The sequence below is a fragment of the Amblyomma mixtum genome, chromosome 5 (assembly GCF_055824585.1).
Source record: "Amblyomma mixtum isolate Tamu chromosome 5, ASM5582458v1, whole genome shotgun sequence".
In the NCBI taxonomy this organism is placed as follows: domain Eukaryota; kingdom Metazoa; phylum Arthropoda; class Arachnida; order Ixodida; family Ixodidae; genus Amblyomma; species Amblyomma mixtum.
Window position 1 is genome coordinate 161,934,433 of NC_143016.1, and position 17,453 is coordinate 161,951,885.

Consider the following 17,453-nt stretch of genomic DNA (forward strand, 5'->3'; position numbering starts at 1 on the left):
CGGACAAAAGAGAGGAAACACACACACAAGCGCTATGTGGGATAGACGGTGCGGTTGTAACGGATGGCAGGTACCATTCAGAGCAGTAGACATTTAAGCCACTTCAGCGCGGTGAAATCCGACGACCGACGTTTGTTGCGGCGGGCTTGCTCGGACGTGTTTCACTGCCATGTGTATACCTATGTGTGTACAGCCTTTGTCAAAAGTAACCAGGCTGCACGTTTTTCTTCTCAGTCGTATATTAAATTTATTATGCCAGCCCTCAAGCTCTAAATAACTGTATGGTAAGAACAACTCCTGTTCTCACCTTCGAAGAACTTTTTGATCTTTAGGGAAGCCTTGAGGGCTCTGTTATACGAATGAGAAGCTAAGCATGTAGCCTGGTTACTTTTGACAAAGACTGCACCTTCCTGCGGAGGCTTGTCAAAGCGCGGTGTTCGGGGAGAGTCACTGCCCGCATAATGCGAGGAGGCTTTACAGGCGCTGGCGAGGCTGCCTCCGCGACTTCAGCCACCTATGTGTCCGGTTGGCTGTCACTCGCGCCACTTCTGACCCCTTTCCCTTTTCCTTGAGACTGCCAGGAGATGTTAGTTCATGGTCACCCGGAGACACGGAACCGAAAATCGAGGGAGAGAGGGAGAGAAAAATTAACGGAAAGGCAGGAAGGTTAACCAGGCGATGCCCAGTAGGCTACCCTACACTTGGGGAGAGAAACAAAGGGGAGAAAAGGAAAAAGAGTGGCAAAGAAATGAGTTTTTAAGTGTCCATCGACCATCGTCAAGGGGACAGAGGGCGCGCACTAACAACTTATATTATAGACGGGAATACAACGCCGAGTACTTTAAGAATCTTAGGAGTGCTTTCCCCACTTTCCTTTGTGTGGACGGTTGTGTGCAAGGCCCCACAAACTTGTACTATATTAGGGGACGCGAGTCCAAGTGGTAGAGAGTAGCAGTCAGAAAAACTACGCCCTCGCTAAAAACGAGGGCAGTCATAGAGGAGATTGCCCGATCGTTTCATCGCAACCGCACTGCTCACACGCTGGAGAGTCTGCCATTGCGATGAGATTGGAATAGCCGTTGGTGAACGCCACTCCCAGCCACAGGCGGCACAACAGCGTAGTATCACCGCGGGGGAGGCCGAATGGTATATGAAGTTGAAGCAACAGGTCGAAGTGGTGCGAGCGGGGTGTCCAACCTGCAGGGGTAGACCACGACTGTACAGTCACGTTTCAAGGCGAGCAGTTGAAGCTGTCGTGCTGCGTCAGCTCTTGTTAATGGTATCCGACAGTGTTCGTTGTACCGTGAGCCGACCGAGCTGCACCGTCAGCTAAGGCGTTACCAACAATGCCGCTATAGCATTGGAAGATGATGACCCATTGGAAGATGATGTCGTGATCCTGATTGATTGCATGGTGGTACAGATATTGTATCTCCGCTACAAGTTACTCATGGTCGCTACGCCTCAAGGCACAATGACGACACTGTAGGGAAGCATTTTAATCAAAGAAAAAAGACCATTTGTTTAGGCGATTGCTGTGAGATACACATTACCAATAGTGACACCATACGAACCATTGAACTTACAGTTACGTGTGGTCGACACATACGGAACACTTAAAAGGCCATCAACAAGAAGGAGCCCGCGCTTCCTATAGGATCGCGAATTCAACTGTGAAATCCCTTTATGTACAGCGTATTCTTGGGTACATGACATGCTGTTTGAGCTGAGTGGTGTTACGTAGAACTACGAGTCAGAAAGGCCTGCTCGTTTGAGGCCTTGTAGGCCGCTAAAAGAAGCGTAGTCAAGTCATAGTGAGTCCCTCAGATTAGCCGAGCAATCCAGGCCACGGAACACCTCTTGTAAACAGGTGGTGAATAGCAATGGCGAGACCATGCTTCTGCCTGACACCCTTCCTTATTGAATTTTTTTTTGGTGACTATGCAGGACTATGCTAGCTGTGGAGTCGTTATCGATGTCTTCCAGTATTTTAACTCGCTATGTCTGCATGGCTGCTAAGGATTCCATTGAATCAAATGCTTTCTCATAACTAATGGTGGCTATATATGCGGGTCGTTTATATTCTGCGCATTTCTCTATCACCGGGTTGATAGTGCGAATATTTTCTGTTGTCGGGTATCCTGTACGAAAGCCTGCCTGATTACTTGGTTGACAGAAGTCTAGAGATATCATATTATATTAGCGATTACCTTGGTGAATATTTTGTAGGTAGCTGAAAGTAAGCAAAATGGCCTGCAATTTTCCAAGTCTTTGTAGTCTGTATTCTTATGAGTTAAGATGATGTTAGCCTTATTCCAAGCTTGTAGTACACTAGAGACGATAAGGCATTACATATCATTGTGGTTACTTTAATTCCCACAATTTCCTCTCCGTCCTTCAAGAGATCTGCTGTGACCAGATCCTCAACAGCTGCTCTTTCCCTTTTCATATTTCATAAAAGTTTCTGTACTTCCTCTTTCGTCTTCGGCGGAATGTCCCAGTGTTGTGCGCTACTGCCTATTTCATTGAGGTAGTGATTATACTGCTTACTGTATAGATCGGTGTAGAACTCTTTGGTTACTTTAATTATGTTATCCATACATCTAATATCATTGCCCTCTTTTTCGCCTAACAAATATGTCTGGTTTTTGCCTATGCATTGATGCCACTTCACTGCTTTTTGGCTACTTCAGTCCTTTAGAGAATGCAGGATTCTCTCTATATTAAACTACCTTATGTCGGCCACCTTGCGCTTATTGATTAGCTTTGACAGCTGTGCCAGTTCTGTTCTGTCTGTGGGGTTAGACGCCTTCATGCTTTGGCATTTCTTATTCAGATGTTTCATCTGCTGAGATAGCTTGCCGGTGTGCTTTCAAACTAACCACCTACTTCTAGAGAGCGTTCCGTAATGATGGCTGTCAGATTATCATTAATTGCTTGAACATAAGGTTGTCGTGAGTAAAGATACTTTCGTCTACTGAGATACCTTGCCGGTATGCTGTCGTTACTAACTAACCGCCTACTTCTAGAGCGCGTTCGATAATGATAGCTGTGAGATTATCGTTGATTGTTTCGACATAAGGTTGTCGTCAGTAAAGGTATTTAAATTAAAATTGTATTTACTGACGGAATATGACGAGGACAACAGAAAAAAAACAAGACAGGCGCTGGACAAGAGTGGAGTGTGTCTAGCCTTCCTTCTGCATTTCTCCTCTCGTTGCGCTAGTTACGGTGCTTGACATGCGACAGAACTGCAACCTTTGTGTGTAATCATATGATAATGACCATTTGTTTGTGCTGTTTGGGGACATTTCGGTTTTTTTGGGCATAGTGCTCGTCTAATTGACGTATGCGACTGCCGACGCCAGCTCACACACACACTGACGCACGCATGCACAAACACACCCATGAGGACACACACAAATGCATACCGACTAATCTCCGCGCATCATGGGGTAGAACAATAGTTACATTGCACAACTGTCTCAATGTTGCGCAATGGGACCGTCAATCCAATCTCAGTGTTGCCGAAATAGGCCAAAAACAAAGACTGTGTTGCCTGAAAAGCTGGTAGAGACGCATCCCCTGGGTTTGCAGTCTGCAGTGCGGGGTCTCCTCTGACCAGTTTCACTACTGCTTGTGATACACTTTGCCCTTCAAAGCGAGATAGCTGTCCTCTCACCCAAGTCCAACATCGACTTGACGAATGCAAAGGAACGAAGATTAGCTATGATTCAAACGGGCGATTACAAGCACAAACCTTTAACCTCAAGAATATCACGTGTTCGTAAAAGCTTCAATGAGGACGCTGAATTGGCACGGAGTACATTAAAAAGACAGCACACTGTACTGATCGGCGACTTCATTGCAAAGGCAGGGAAGAAGCACGCTGGAGACTGTGAAGTAGGCAACTATGATATAGGCTCCTTCTTCCCCAAAAGACGAAACAGGAAATGGACTTGCAAGAGCCCCAGTTATGAGATTAAAAATTGAATAGACTACATACGATGCGCTCACCGAGGCATCATGCTGCATGTGGAGGTCCTCGGAAAGATGTTTTGTAGAGATCTCAGGATGCTATGGTATGAAATTAACCTAGACCTGAAGAAGGAACGAAATAAAGCAGTGAAGTGGGGCCCATTAACGTGTTATCGTTTAGAAGGAGAGTAGTGGAATTCAGGTTACTTTTGCTGAACAGATATGTGACTTTAACTTGGGCGACAACCTTAATGTTCAAGTAATGAACAATAATCTCACACCTATCACTATGCCACGCGCTCTAGAAGTAAGCGTCAGGTTATTTCGACAGGTTGCTGGGAAGCTATCTTGGCAGACAAAATATGTAAATAAGATAGCCAAAGCATGAAGGTGTATAACCACACCAACAGAATAGAACTGGAAGACCTATCACAGCTAATCAATAAGCGCAAGGCCGCCGACATAAGGAAGTTTAATAAAGAGAGAATTGATCATTTTCTAACGAATGGCAGTAGCTTAAAACCAGTGAAGTTGAAGCAAGGCTTATTTTTTTAGCGACAAACAGGACAATGTCATATACTGTATGAAAAACATAATTAAAGCAATCAAAGAGTTCTACACAAATCTACACAGTAGGCAATATAATCCGGAGTTCGATGAGAGAGGCAGTAGCGCTCAGCACAGGGACATCCGCTAGTAGCAAGAGAGAAAGTAAAGAAAGCGCGAGGGGCAATGAAAAGTGGGAGAGCAGCTGGTAAGGATCAGGTAACAGCAGATCTATTGAACGGCGGAGAGGAAATTGTGCGACTGCATGTACGCACACAACTGTCCCCACCTTGAGCCGCCAAAGCACTTCGCCACTGCTAATATGCTAGACGAAGGCAAGTGCCTGTCTACGCACGCGCAAGTTAACTGGAAGGTTGACAAATGGCACATGATGTCTAGCCCAAGTAGTATATGATGCGTAGCACGATGGGAGAAGCGGGCGGTGGCGAAAAGTTCTCCGTGGGACCTCCGCGGACACGCGGAGCGAAAATTAATATCAAGATGGCCACCAGTAAGCGGGGAAGCCGGCGTAGCCATGGTGAAAGCCGATGTCGAACCGAGGCTTGCGGCCGATTCCGCTGGGGCATGTATCCGCAGAGCAGCTTTGAACATCATATTGAAGGTAGTCCGCGTGTTGCTGTGCTAGGGCGCAACACTTTATGAGATCTTTACAGGATCGAAAGGGGCAGAAAAATGTGACACACTTAAAAAAAAGCAGAAATCTGCCTCGTTCCAGATAGAATAAATGGATCGGAGGCTTTAACCGCAACTCATGTGGCACCAGGATAGCTTACCTGGAACTAGATTAGGAGTGTAAGGCGTTGGGTAGATATGCATTGTGAGCCTTATGACTCTTAGAGAGCAGTCTGAAAGACATCGCAGTTTGACCTGTGTAATGCAGCTCACAGACAGAACATTCTAGTAGATAAATTGCGCTTGCACTGTCGCCGGTGAAGTTAAAATTACTGCAAAAGTTTAAAGTCATCTCGTCAAGTATAAGCCGAACTGTAGGTGAGCTAACTTACCTGTGCTAATCGCCCCATTTTTCTGACCAGACCCTTAAATAACAGGGTGGATGTGACTGGTATTTTTATTCTGTTTATAAAATGTGGCGTACGTGACTAGACAACATCTCTGCATAGGGATTGCATTACATTGTGAATCACTGCTGTTTCGCGCGGTTTATTCATTTGATTGCCTATGCACATATAGAAGGTATCCATTATCATCCAGATTATGGCGTCGCCTTGTTTCCTTTTTTTCCTCTTTTTGCTCCGCACCCTTTTTGCCCATGCGCGCTCCGCATTATTCTCCACCCTGTATGGTCGCCACATGTCCATGTTCTCTTTAAATTTTGGTCACCCCTGATACAAATCTTTATCCCGTTTGCGATTGCATGATTTGAACTCCATTTTAGCTTGTTTTATTTTTTATATTATTCTTTGCTTATGCAGATAATGATAACGCAATAATTTAAATTTCAGGGACTGCTTGATGATAAGTTTCCTCAGACAAAGTCCGGTCCCCGGCCGAAACGTGAAGTGTAATTCCTCTTCTACACGTCTGTTTCTTCTATATATATATATATATATATATATATATATTTCGTAGTTAAAGAAAAATTCATCCTGGTCCGGCGTTCGAACCCGGGACCACCGCTTCACCGGAGCAGTCCCGCTACCAATTGAGCTAACCGTGACGGCAAGCTTATTGCAATGCGAGAGCGAATTGTTCAATAACTCGTAGTGGGAACTGCGTTGGTAAAATATTTAGGGGAATCCCTGAACAAAGTTTCTGAGAAACGATGTTTCTGTGAAAGCGGTATAGTGTTCCACTGTAGTCGTATGGCTGCGCTCGAATGGATGTCAGTGAGTAATTACTCCCTTCTAAAAATCTACTCCACCTTGAGGGATTCCCCTAAACATTTAACCAACACAGTTCCCACTTCGAGTTATTGATCAATTCGCTTTCGCCCTACCATAAGCTTGCAGCCCTGGTTAGCTCAATTAGTAGAGCGACTCCTCCGGTGAAGCGGTGGTCCCGGGTTCGAACAACAGACCAGGACAAATTTTTCTTTAACTACAAAGTTTCTAAGAAAGCTGTATAGCTTTCCTTTGTAGCCGAATGGCTGCGCTCGGGTGGATGTCAATGAGTAGTTACTCCCGTATTACAAAACACACTTTGCTCAGCGGGCACTGCGACATTTCGACAACTAGAGGTACACAACGCTGCCGTCCCGCAGACTTGTGCGCGCTGACTCATTGGACCGTGGCTGGGGCGAGAGGTGTTGTCTTGGGACATAATACAAAAATCTGTCGCAGCACGAATGGAACGGGGACAAGAGAGAACAAACACGACAGGACGAGCGCTTGGGAGTCGAGCGGGCGCGCTTCGATGAAGCTTAAACGGCGGCTCCGGCTAGTCGACAGCGGTCAAAGCCTTTCTTATAGAGGCTTGCTCCATTTCTGTCTATTCTTCGCGCCAAGGCAGGCGCGCACATACACACACTATCGGCTGTGCTGTCTCCTTCTTCTTTTCGCGCCGGGCGCGCGTCCTTGATTGGTCAAAATGCTGTGATCGGCTTCGAGTAGCTTCCGGGGCTTTCTGCACTGGCGCCGCCGCCTACGCGCAAGTGAAGAGGGGGCGGGCCTCTCTTAGCACACACAACGTTACGCCCTCTCCGTCGGCTTCGAGTAGAAACATCTCCGATATTCTAGAACGTTCGATACCATGACTCATGCAATCCTTTGGCGTCGCGCCGGCGAGCGGTTTTGGAGGGGCAGCCACACTTACAAGGCCAGTCGCCCTCTGGGGTTTCTTTCAACTCTGTTTTACGACTTGTGCCGGCAAGAGGCGTCCGTGCGGCGCTGTTTTTATTTATTTTTTCAAAAATGTGCTGAAATTGTGACACCAGGCTTTCGTTAATGTCGTGGTCAATTGTTCCAAACTTATAAATAAACTATTGGTAACGTTGATCCCGTTCCCAGCTGTTGGTGAACCCACCCTGTAGGACTACTGTTAATTTAAATGCGTAAAATAGGTGTTTTTTTCTCATTAATGTGTTTTGACAAGGGGAGGTATTGTAGAGATGGGGCATTAGCTTGGTGGCTATTAAAGCGAACTCGTAGACGGTTAACCGTCTGCCCAATGTACTGCATACTGCCACACAGAATTCTAAGAGGTAGACGACATTGCAGGAATCACAACTAAAGTTGCCTTTCATCTTCCATTTGAAACCTCAGGTTGTGCTTACTGCACAGCGTGTTGTTTTTATATGTTTGCAAACCTGTCATCTATTTTTCTACATGGTAGGCACCCAAACTCCAGGTGATTATATGTTTTTAAGTGTACTAGAATGTTTCGAATGTTTTTCGGTCGTCTGTGGACTACATAAGGGGGAGGGGTGAAAATTTTGGCGAACGCTTGCTTTGTTCGAGAATGCTGAAATGTTTTCTTTAAGGATTTTGTTTACATTGGAGGGTTACTTATGAATGTAAGTACCAAGATTGCCCGGTGATATGTTTCTTCACTACATCAATGTCCCTCTAGTGTTCCGGCTCCGTTACGTATAGATGCCATTTGAATTGCACCGTCGACAATAGCGGGGGGATATCATTGCTTCGTAAAAACTTCTCGCATGCGATTAGAGTTCCTTACGAAGTTTTGATCTTGGGAACAGATTCTTTTATTCGCTGTGCCTGAGAGTATGGGATTCTTGTTGTGACTTCGGGCATCCCACCGCTGCCACCAATGTTGTGACTTTGGGCATCCCACCGCTATCACCAATATTGTGCCATAGAGGTGGTCCCGTTGCGCTCGCCACCCGTTTCGTGACTGAGCGTTGCCAGCTCTCCTGGCGGTAGCGTAGACTCCGAGTCCGGCGTCGGTGAGATCAAGAAAAACGCTTTATACATTATGTACAGGGCATAATATAGTTCAACATCGGCACGGGGGCCGAGAGCTACACAACGCGACTGTTCTCGCACAGCGACGATCAGCGAGACACCAGCACGTCACACCATCCGACTCCACTCGTGAGCAGCACTCGACTCACGGTGGGTCTGTCACTCGGTCACTCCGTCAGTTGTAGCTAGCTATCCAAGCGGCAGCGGTGGCGCTTATATAGCCTCAGGAACGGTGGCCCCTCAGAACTGGCCAATCCAAAGGCAGCACTCGACGGCAGTCCGAAAGGACCAATCAGCGATCGCGCGGGCCAACCGCTTCAAATTTTGCCGCGCGCGGTGGCGTCCGGGAGAGAAGGAATCTGGCGCCTCGCTGTCTGGCCTCTTGCGACAGGTCCAGGCACGTTGCTCGCCGATGCTTCTCCTTAGACACCGCTGACTTACGGCGCAGCATCGTGGCTTGTCAAGGGAGCGTTAGGGCGCGTTGCCTTGCGGCGCAGCACCAGGGCTTGTCAAAGGGACGTTCGCAGCAGAAAGTTTGCGACCTGCAGAATTGGAATCCGGGCGGGTTTCCCGGCATAACAGCACCCCCGCCATCAGATAAAGCGCCGGGAAGACGAGCTGCTTCCACGTGGCTCGGATGCCTGGCGCGCATCTTCGTCAGGCTCTTCCAAGTTCACGTCCAGGTAACTTCACGAGCACCAGGTCCCACTCGCAGGCCCGGAGCTCTGTTCTCCTCGTTGTCTCCAAGGCACCTCGACCAGATTCGCTGAGGTCGTTCCGATTCCCTTTGCTTCTCGCCACTGGTCATGGTTGGTCGTTCTGCAGACTACAAAACCGACCGGCAAAAGACAACACCCAACACAAGCAAGTGCCCTCTGTCTCCCATCAAACACCAGACGAAGCCATAATCCAAATTAACCTAACTAAATTGATGTCCACATTTATTCCCGCTGCAACAAGAGGCATGCGTACGATCTGGTACACAAGGTTCAAACAACCATTTTGCAAAGTATCAACACATCAAAATAGCAGGAGCACTTAATAATCAACAATAATAATGAAAATCAGATTGGTCCACTTGAAATCATTTGGACCGAAAACACACTACTGAGGAAGCAAATGAGGTCATTCATTTTTGCCCCTTTCTTCCTTCGAACATGATAGTTTGCTGCAAAGCGAGAGAAGGTAAGTAACGAGGAGGTCACTGAAAGAAGCGAGGCCTAGAATGCACGACTTAGAGCATCGGCGTTCGCGTTCAACCTTCCCTTCTTATAGCGGACAACCAGATTGTGCTGCTGGAGGGTCATGCTCCACCTCAGCAAACGGCCGCTTTTAGACGACATGTTACTTAACCAGGTTAGAGGGAAATGGTCCGTTTCCACAACAAACTCTGAACCGGAGACATAACAAGCCAGCTTCTGAACTGCCCGCACAAGGCAGGCGCACTTTTTTCAGAGGTGCTGTATGCCTCTTCCCTACAACTTAGTTTTCGACTCAAATACAAAATTGGTCGTTCATGACCACTAGCATCTTCTTGGCATAGCACCGCTCCCATTCCGCGATCGCTCGCGTAACATTCAAAGATGAAACCTTTCGGAAAGTCTGGTGCCGTTAGAACCGGCTTATGGCTCAAGGCTTGTTTCAACATTTGGAACGCATTCTCTTTCTTCGAGTCTCACGTCACCTTAGCGGGCTCCGATTGCAATGCTAACCCTCCGAAACCATGAATCACTCTGCCCATCAGGCTAGAGAAACAATAGGGCCAGTTTCTAAGTCCGAAGCTCAAATTTTGGTTTGCCTCCATCTTTCCTTTTACAGCTGAGTGAATGACCAAAAAACAAACACTAAATACAAGAAAGATTATTCTTTGGAATCGACAAACTTCAGCCGCGCCCTGCGCGGTCGCGGCCGGACGGCCGCTCGACCAGCCTGCCCTTCACAGAACCTGTGGGATTGATTAGTCACGCCTCTCCGCGACATGCATCCAAAGCCTAGGCAGCGCTTGGAAGGCCGAAAGCGAGAGGGGCGCTTCCTCATTTCTCGATCCCAGTCATGTCGTTTCCCTTTCTGACTAGCGCGTGCACTGTGGCGCTCTTTTGTGTGACGACCGCGCACCCTTCTCTGGAGTCCATCACGCCCGTCCCGAATCCTAGGAATTCTTCTGCGGTTCTTCCACAGCGGCGTAGTACGCTTTAGACAAGGCTGCGCCTGGTGAGTCGGCTTTCCTTTTACGCGACGCCTACGAACTCTTGGGCTCCAAGGTGACAATTTCGGGCTCTTACGCACATTGCCGGCCCTCGATCGTACAAGCTTCTTCCGCACTTTTCCCTTTTTAGCGCAACCATTCAAATTGGTTTTTCTTCTACGCCGCCGCTTTTTGGGAACTGCCCTAGCGGATCTGTTGTGCGATTCTACGGTTATTTCGGTGCCCTCATCCTTCAAGCTACCAGCCTTCGTCTGACCAGCAAAATCTGGTCTTAAAGAATTCATGCACTCGTCCCGAGCAAGACTTTGCTCGCGCAGCCACAAAACCTGCGCTTTTCTAGCAGTGCCAGGCGACGGTTCACCTGACGAACCGTTCGGTGCTATTTCCTTTGAGCACAATAGCTCGTTTTCCGGCAGTCTATCACAAGACGCTGGAGTTCGACATTCACTGAGCTGATCTTTGTCTCGATGCAGCGCTGAGCGGCATTCCTCGCCTACGATCGAACTCTCAGTTGGCGCTATCGGTGCGCCACTGCCCGTAGCGAACTCAGAGCGACCTGTCTCAATTTCCGCAGAGAACAGCTGCTCGCTCTCCTGTGGCCTACATCTTGGCGCTACGCCTTCATCTTTCAGGATCGCAGCGGTAATCTCTGTAGCATAGCACTTTACAGCTAACGCTGCGCTCTGGCTTGGCGCTTCAAAGTCACCGTCATGTGAGTCACAGCCACGCTCTGGGCCGCAGATTAGAGCCTCAATGTGATTACCCTCGCACACGTGCTCAAATTTCTCGAGGTATCTATCCATATCCTCGCCGACGACCACGGGCGGCAGTTGGTCGCTTATTCTTGGCCCGTTAGAGGGAACTGTCGTAGAAGCAAGAATAGGCGTTGGCAAGGTTTCGAGGAGCTCCAGCTCCATCATTCTTACCTCGTGCTCTCTAAGCGCCTGGCGCTCCCGCCTCTCCTCCTCTTCCCTTTCCTCCTCGCGACGTTGACGTTCCTTTTCTCTCTTTTCCTCCTGTTCACGCCTTTCATTGATATCAGCCCAGGCCTCTTCGGCTTCCTCAGCCGTCACGTCCGCAGTCCTCATGACCTCAAGGATCGCATTCTTTCTTTTTGTTGAGCCCAAATCAATGCCCAACTCTTCACAAATTTGGAGAAGTTCTTTAACCTTGTAACTCTCCATCGTTCACACTGCCTCTTGCTGTTTGCCCTTTTAGAAACTACTTGCCGTACACTACTATATCGCTACTAGTTCGGTACGCGCAAGAATTTCACACACTGCCTTGTTTACCCCTTCAGCATCCCTTGGTTTTCAAAACACTCTTCCTAGGCTTGAAACACACAAGGTTAACGCAATGCTACACCAATTCTTTCTCTAAGCTACTATAACCTGTGTTAGAGAAAGTCTGGCGTTTGAGGAAAACTTCAGGCACTCACCGCGCCGAGGTAGCTGATGTCGGTCGATCCCATAGCTGCCATCCAACGTTGGTGTTTTAGAGTGACGCCAATGACAACATTGAAACTGTAATTATTGTTGACGGTCCGCCAGTTTTCAATACACGCTGCTGATAAATGAGCCTTCCTTTACCAGTCCCAACATCAAGGAAGTTGATTGTGCTGTGGGAGTACGTGTGAGTGAAAGATATGTTGGGGTGGACAAGGTAGTATTGTTCAATAAAACGTAGGAGTTCATGCTCTCTGCCGGTTAAAATTAAAAAGACATCATCCAAATACGATGGGCTTAATGAGGCAATCTTATATATATTTAGATTCAATACTATACCTTAAGATGTTGGCATAGATGGGGTCATCCTTGTACCCATGGCTGCGCCATTAATTTAAAAATAGGTTGATTGTTGATTTCAAAATTTTGGTATTCGAGTACGATTTTTGCAAGCATTTCTAGAACATGTGCGCAGGGAACTCGTCATTTCTATCTTGTTTTTAAACTTCGATCAGAGATATGGTGCCATCGGAATGTCAAATGTTAGTGTAGAGAGAGGCTACACCCAACGTTTCCAGGGAGGCAACTTCCTCAAGTTTAACTTGTGCTATTTTGTGAAGAAATGGTTTGTGTCGCGTATGTCGGATGGGTGTGTTGTTCGAATACAATTTAAGTATAGTTTTAGTGTAACTGGAAATTGATGGCGTTATCGTGTCAATGCCAGATTATATACGGCGGCCACGATCATCCTCTTTGTGGATATTCAGTAGGAAGTAAAATCAACCTGGTGACGGGTGTGATGCGGTGAGGGTTTAGATAACCGTAAGGATATGTCCGCATTTTTCGCAAGGTGATTCAGTCTCTGCTATATATTGATAAGTATTGTGGAGTTGGGTGTCCTTCAAGACGCTGATAGCAACATGTGTAAGAGAGTTGTCCCATGCCATTCTCAATGTATGTTTCAGTACCCATGACTGCCATACCTCCTCCCTTTCCGCTGGCTTTATGATTACATCTTTCCATCTGCTGAGAGCCTTTAATGCATCCCGTTCTTTTTTGGACAGGTTCGATCTCCCTAGAGTGTGGCTTTGGTAGGCGCAAATTATGTCGTTCTGGATCGCATTAACACACATGCCCAAGTGTGTCTCTTTCCATGCTAGGTGTCCAATGTTGGTTTGTGACGCCGAATTCTCTGCAATCCTCAGTAAGTTAGGGCCTATCAGCAAAGTATTCTTTGAGTTAGAACATTCCCGCGCAATTGTCCAAATCTTTCCAAACAGAGAATTCATTGTATTTAGTTGTCGGGGGGCAAAATGTTATGCTTCGATAGTGAACGTATCTTTCGTCCGTCGTTAGGGCACTGGATGGTAGATTAAAAGTGTCTAAGCCCGAGCTCTGTGTTTGGACTGACACGAAATTTCTCCTATTTAGGCATCACGGTTTCACACAAATTTTAAATACAAAAATGTCCACATAACGCTTCATATGGATACTTCAACGCGTACAAGATTCTTAGACTCCCCCACCAAGCAACGAGGTCAGGCAGGTTGAACACACAAGGGACCACAGTGCAAAATGGCCCTGGAGATGCTCTGTAAAAAACATTCTGCAGAGCACGGGGAGAACACGCAATGAAAGTGTGATGTGCACACCACACTGGTGAGGGATTTTTGGAACGCGGCGTGTCGGCAGTGCTGCATCGGACATCGGAGCGCCGTACGTGCCAGCCTCGAGTTGCGCGTGAGCGCGTGCGAGTGGTGTGCGCGAGGCAGGCACGAGGAGCGTAGAGCTACGTGTCAGCAAACCGAGGTGTTGAGGAAGACACCTCAGCACAAGTCTGGTCGTTCAAGCGTGGAAGTGGCAGCTGTCGGACGTTGGGTTCGAGCTGCCGGTGACTTCACTTGAATCACCGACGCAAGACCATTAAGCCTCATTCAAGCGTGGAGGTGGCAGCCGTCAGACTTCGGGTCTGCGCTGCCAAGGCTTCCTTGGATAGTGTTGCGTTGTGTCTGCTCCGGTAGCGTACTCAACGGGTAACGAAAACCAAGTGAGTAGTCGGGTTGCAGGCACTCGGGCATCGGGGTTGACGCCGATGCAGAGACGGGTCGAGGATGAGAGAAACTTAGCAGAGATTCATTTAAATGGCGAATAAGGAGATTTCGGTACTCAAAATGAGCACTGCGGCTCCTTTTAAAGGGGCCCCTTGTCCCTAGGTCCCTGGTTGGGGAATTTAGCTCGATTAAAAGCGTCCAATCATTGTAGTTTAAGTCACGGGTACAGTCTTCGGGAACCGTCCACCAGGACGTTCCGGACACACTCTCGCCACATCCGGCAAAATGTTGTCCCGGCCGTTCATGCAGCAGTGATGACAAGCACGGAAAGAGATCCAAGTGGGGGCAAGGCCAGACACCTGAACTGCACAGCTCTCCGTGTGGACGGAATGCCGAAGCCTCACTCGCGCTTGGGGTTCCGCACAAGGCAAGAGGAGATGTCTCTTCAGAAGCGCGAGTATACAACCGTCGTTGCTCGCTGTAAACAACCTCTGCCCCCTCCGCCGTGATGGACTGCCGAAGCTTCCCTCGCGCCCAGGGTTCCGCACAAGGCAAGAGGAGAAGTCTCTTAAGAAGCGCGAGTACACAGGCGTCGTTGCTCGTTGTAAACAGCTTCTGCCGCATCCGCCGTGAATCACGCAGACCACCGCCGTCGCCGCCGACGCACACGACACCATGCTGCTGTGGCCCAAGTAGATGGCCGGGATGAAACTTCCCAGGCAGCGGACGGCCATCTCCACACCGAGGTCGCGATGCACAGAGGAATTTGAAACGTAAGAGCACCGCGAGCCTGTGGGATCAGCCGGAAGGAATTTGCGCAGACAAGCGGATGTCCATCTGAAACCCACTGTCTCGAAGCTCGGAATAATTCAAAACGTAACAATAGGCTGCAAAAGCCTACGGTGTTTGCGGAACGCCGTCGACAGGACCCGGCTACAGTTCTCCTGCTGTAGCTGCCCAGTTCTTGGGGGCGACTGACAAGAGTTCGTCAGCGTCTCCCGTGTCATCTCCGTTCCTCATCTCGTGGCTCTCTACCACCGCCTCCCAGGACGCAACGCCAGCGACGCATCGCAACTCGCCATCTCGCGTCTGTGCTATCTGCAAGGTATTCCGGCATCACCTGGAACGCTTTGTAGCCCGTGAACTCTCTCCTTTTTATCTGTTGTGTTTTACGCGTGCCTAGTGTGTGTTTTCCTTAGTGTTTTCGTTCCTTTCATTGGCTCCTTTCCTTTAAAATATAAACACGGCTTCGTTTTGTTTTGTTTGATTTCTTTGTTCCTTTCCTCGAACCTCCACGCGAAAGCGTTCCCCTTCACCAGTCGGGGGCGCGTCCACCCGATTCGCGACAATTTGCATATGTCGAAGGGACATATTTCCGAAGGGAGCTTTTCGGAAGGGGGGGGGGCATATTTGCATATGCCCCCCCTTCGGAAAAGTTTTTTCCTCAGAATGAATGAATGAATGAATGAATGAATGAATGAATGAATGAATGAATGAATGAATGAATGAATGAATGAATGAATGAAAAACTTTATTGTACTACAAGTGTTTTTTCTCGAAGCGTAGGTGGAGCCCTCAGTCCAGGGCCCCAGCGGCCTTTGCAGTTTTGCAAGCCCTGTCGATCAGCTTGAGCTGCTCTTCAGGCTTCGAGCTGGACAGCGCAGCCTCCCACTGCTCCGGTGTTAGTGTGTTGTTTATCGGCGCTGCCTGCATTTTCTGACAGGCCCATGTAACGTGGTAAAGCGTTGGGTGTTCACCGCATAGCGGGCATGTGGCATATGTTGAAGGATAAATTTTGCTAAGTAAACTCAGATTGGGGTATGTATTAGTCTGCAGTTGTCTCCAGGCAACCGACTGCTCTCTACTAAGGTCTTTGTTGAGAGGAGGGTAGACCCTACGGAGGGCTCGTTGGTGTTCTAAGATGGCTCCATACCGTCTAGTGACTGCGTCCAGTTCCCCTTCGGTGCGCGCCTCCCGGTTGGCGTATGCTCGGGCATTGGCGTCCGCACATTGGTTCCCTTTGACAGCCTCATGGCCTGGTGTCCACGTGACGAAGCATCTCGTAAAAGTGATTGTCCTCGCCTTGAGTATGTGAATGGCTGCAGTGGATATGCGTCCACTGCTGTATCTTCTGCACGCCTCTTGCGAGTCTGTAATGATGTGTGCATGGGGCTCGTCACTCTGCTGGGTGATGGCGAGTGCAATTACTGCTTCCTCAGCCTCGAGGATGTTGTTGGTTTTTATCGAAGCGCAGTTTATTTCCCTGAGCTGGTGATCCACCACGCTGGCTACCGAGCCGTATCGATGTCTGTATGTTGTTGCGTCAACGTATAATACGTCTTTTGCCCCGGCGAAGCTTCTTTCGTGGAATTCAGATCCTGCCTTTCTTCTCGCCTGATGTATATCGGGATGCATGTTTTTTGCAATCGGACTGATCTCAATGATCCTCCTGATTTCATTTGGAACGCTCGCTGTGCTATTGATTTCTTTCAAAGCGTCCCTCATGCCGAGCAACCACAGCGTGTTTCGGCCTGTTGCGGACAGCATCAGTCTTGTTTTCTGCGCGAGAAGGTGGGCCTCGATATGTTCTTGTACTGTGTTGTTTATGCCCAGTTTAAGGAATTTCTTCGTCGAAGTGTTGACCGGCAGTCCGAGAGCGCATTTGTATGGTTTTCTAAGAATTGCCTCTAACTGCTCCTTTTCTTGCTCGAGCGGTGTTTGGTAGGGGACGCCGTATAAGATCCTACTGACCACGAGGGCCTGTACTAGTCTACATGTGTCTTCCTCCTTCCTACCTCTTCTTCTGTTGGAAATTCTTACAATCATCCTGGTGATCTGTGCTGTGGTATTTGCTAGCTGTCTGATCGTGTGATCAATACGACGGTTGCGTTGGATCCATTGCCGAGGATCTTAACTTTCGATACTTCCGGAACCTTCGTTTCCCCTAGGTAGATATCTATGGAGTTTTGCAGATCATACCCTTGTCTGTAGACTCTGAGCACCTCGGATTTTTCAGGGGAGCATGCGAGTCCACAGTGTCGGGCGTATGCGTTGACCCTGTCTGCTGCTCGCTGAAGAAGCTCTTGTTTTTCTCCCAAGGATACCCTTGTCAACCAGATTGTGACATCATCTGCGTAGATGGCATGCCTGATTCCTTCAATTTCTTCAAGCGCCCTTGCTAAACCAATCATTGCAATATTAAAAAGCATAGGTGATAGCACAGAGCCTTGCGGTGTTCCTTTTTCGGGGGTGTGGAAGGTGTCAGTCCTGATGCCTCCTATTCCAATGGTAGCGGTTCGGTTAGTCAGAAAGGCTTTCACAT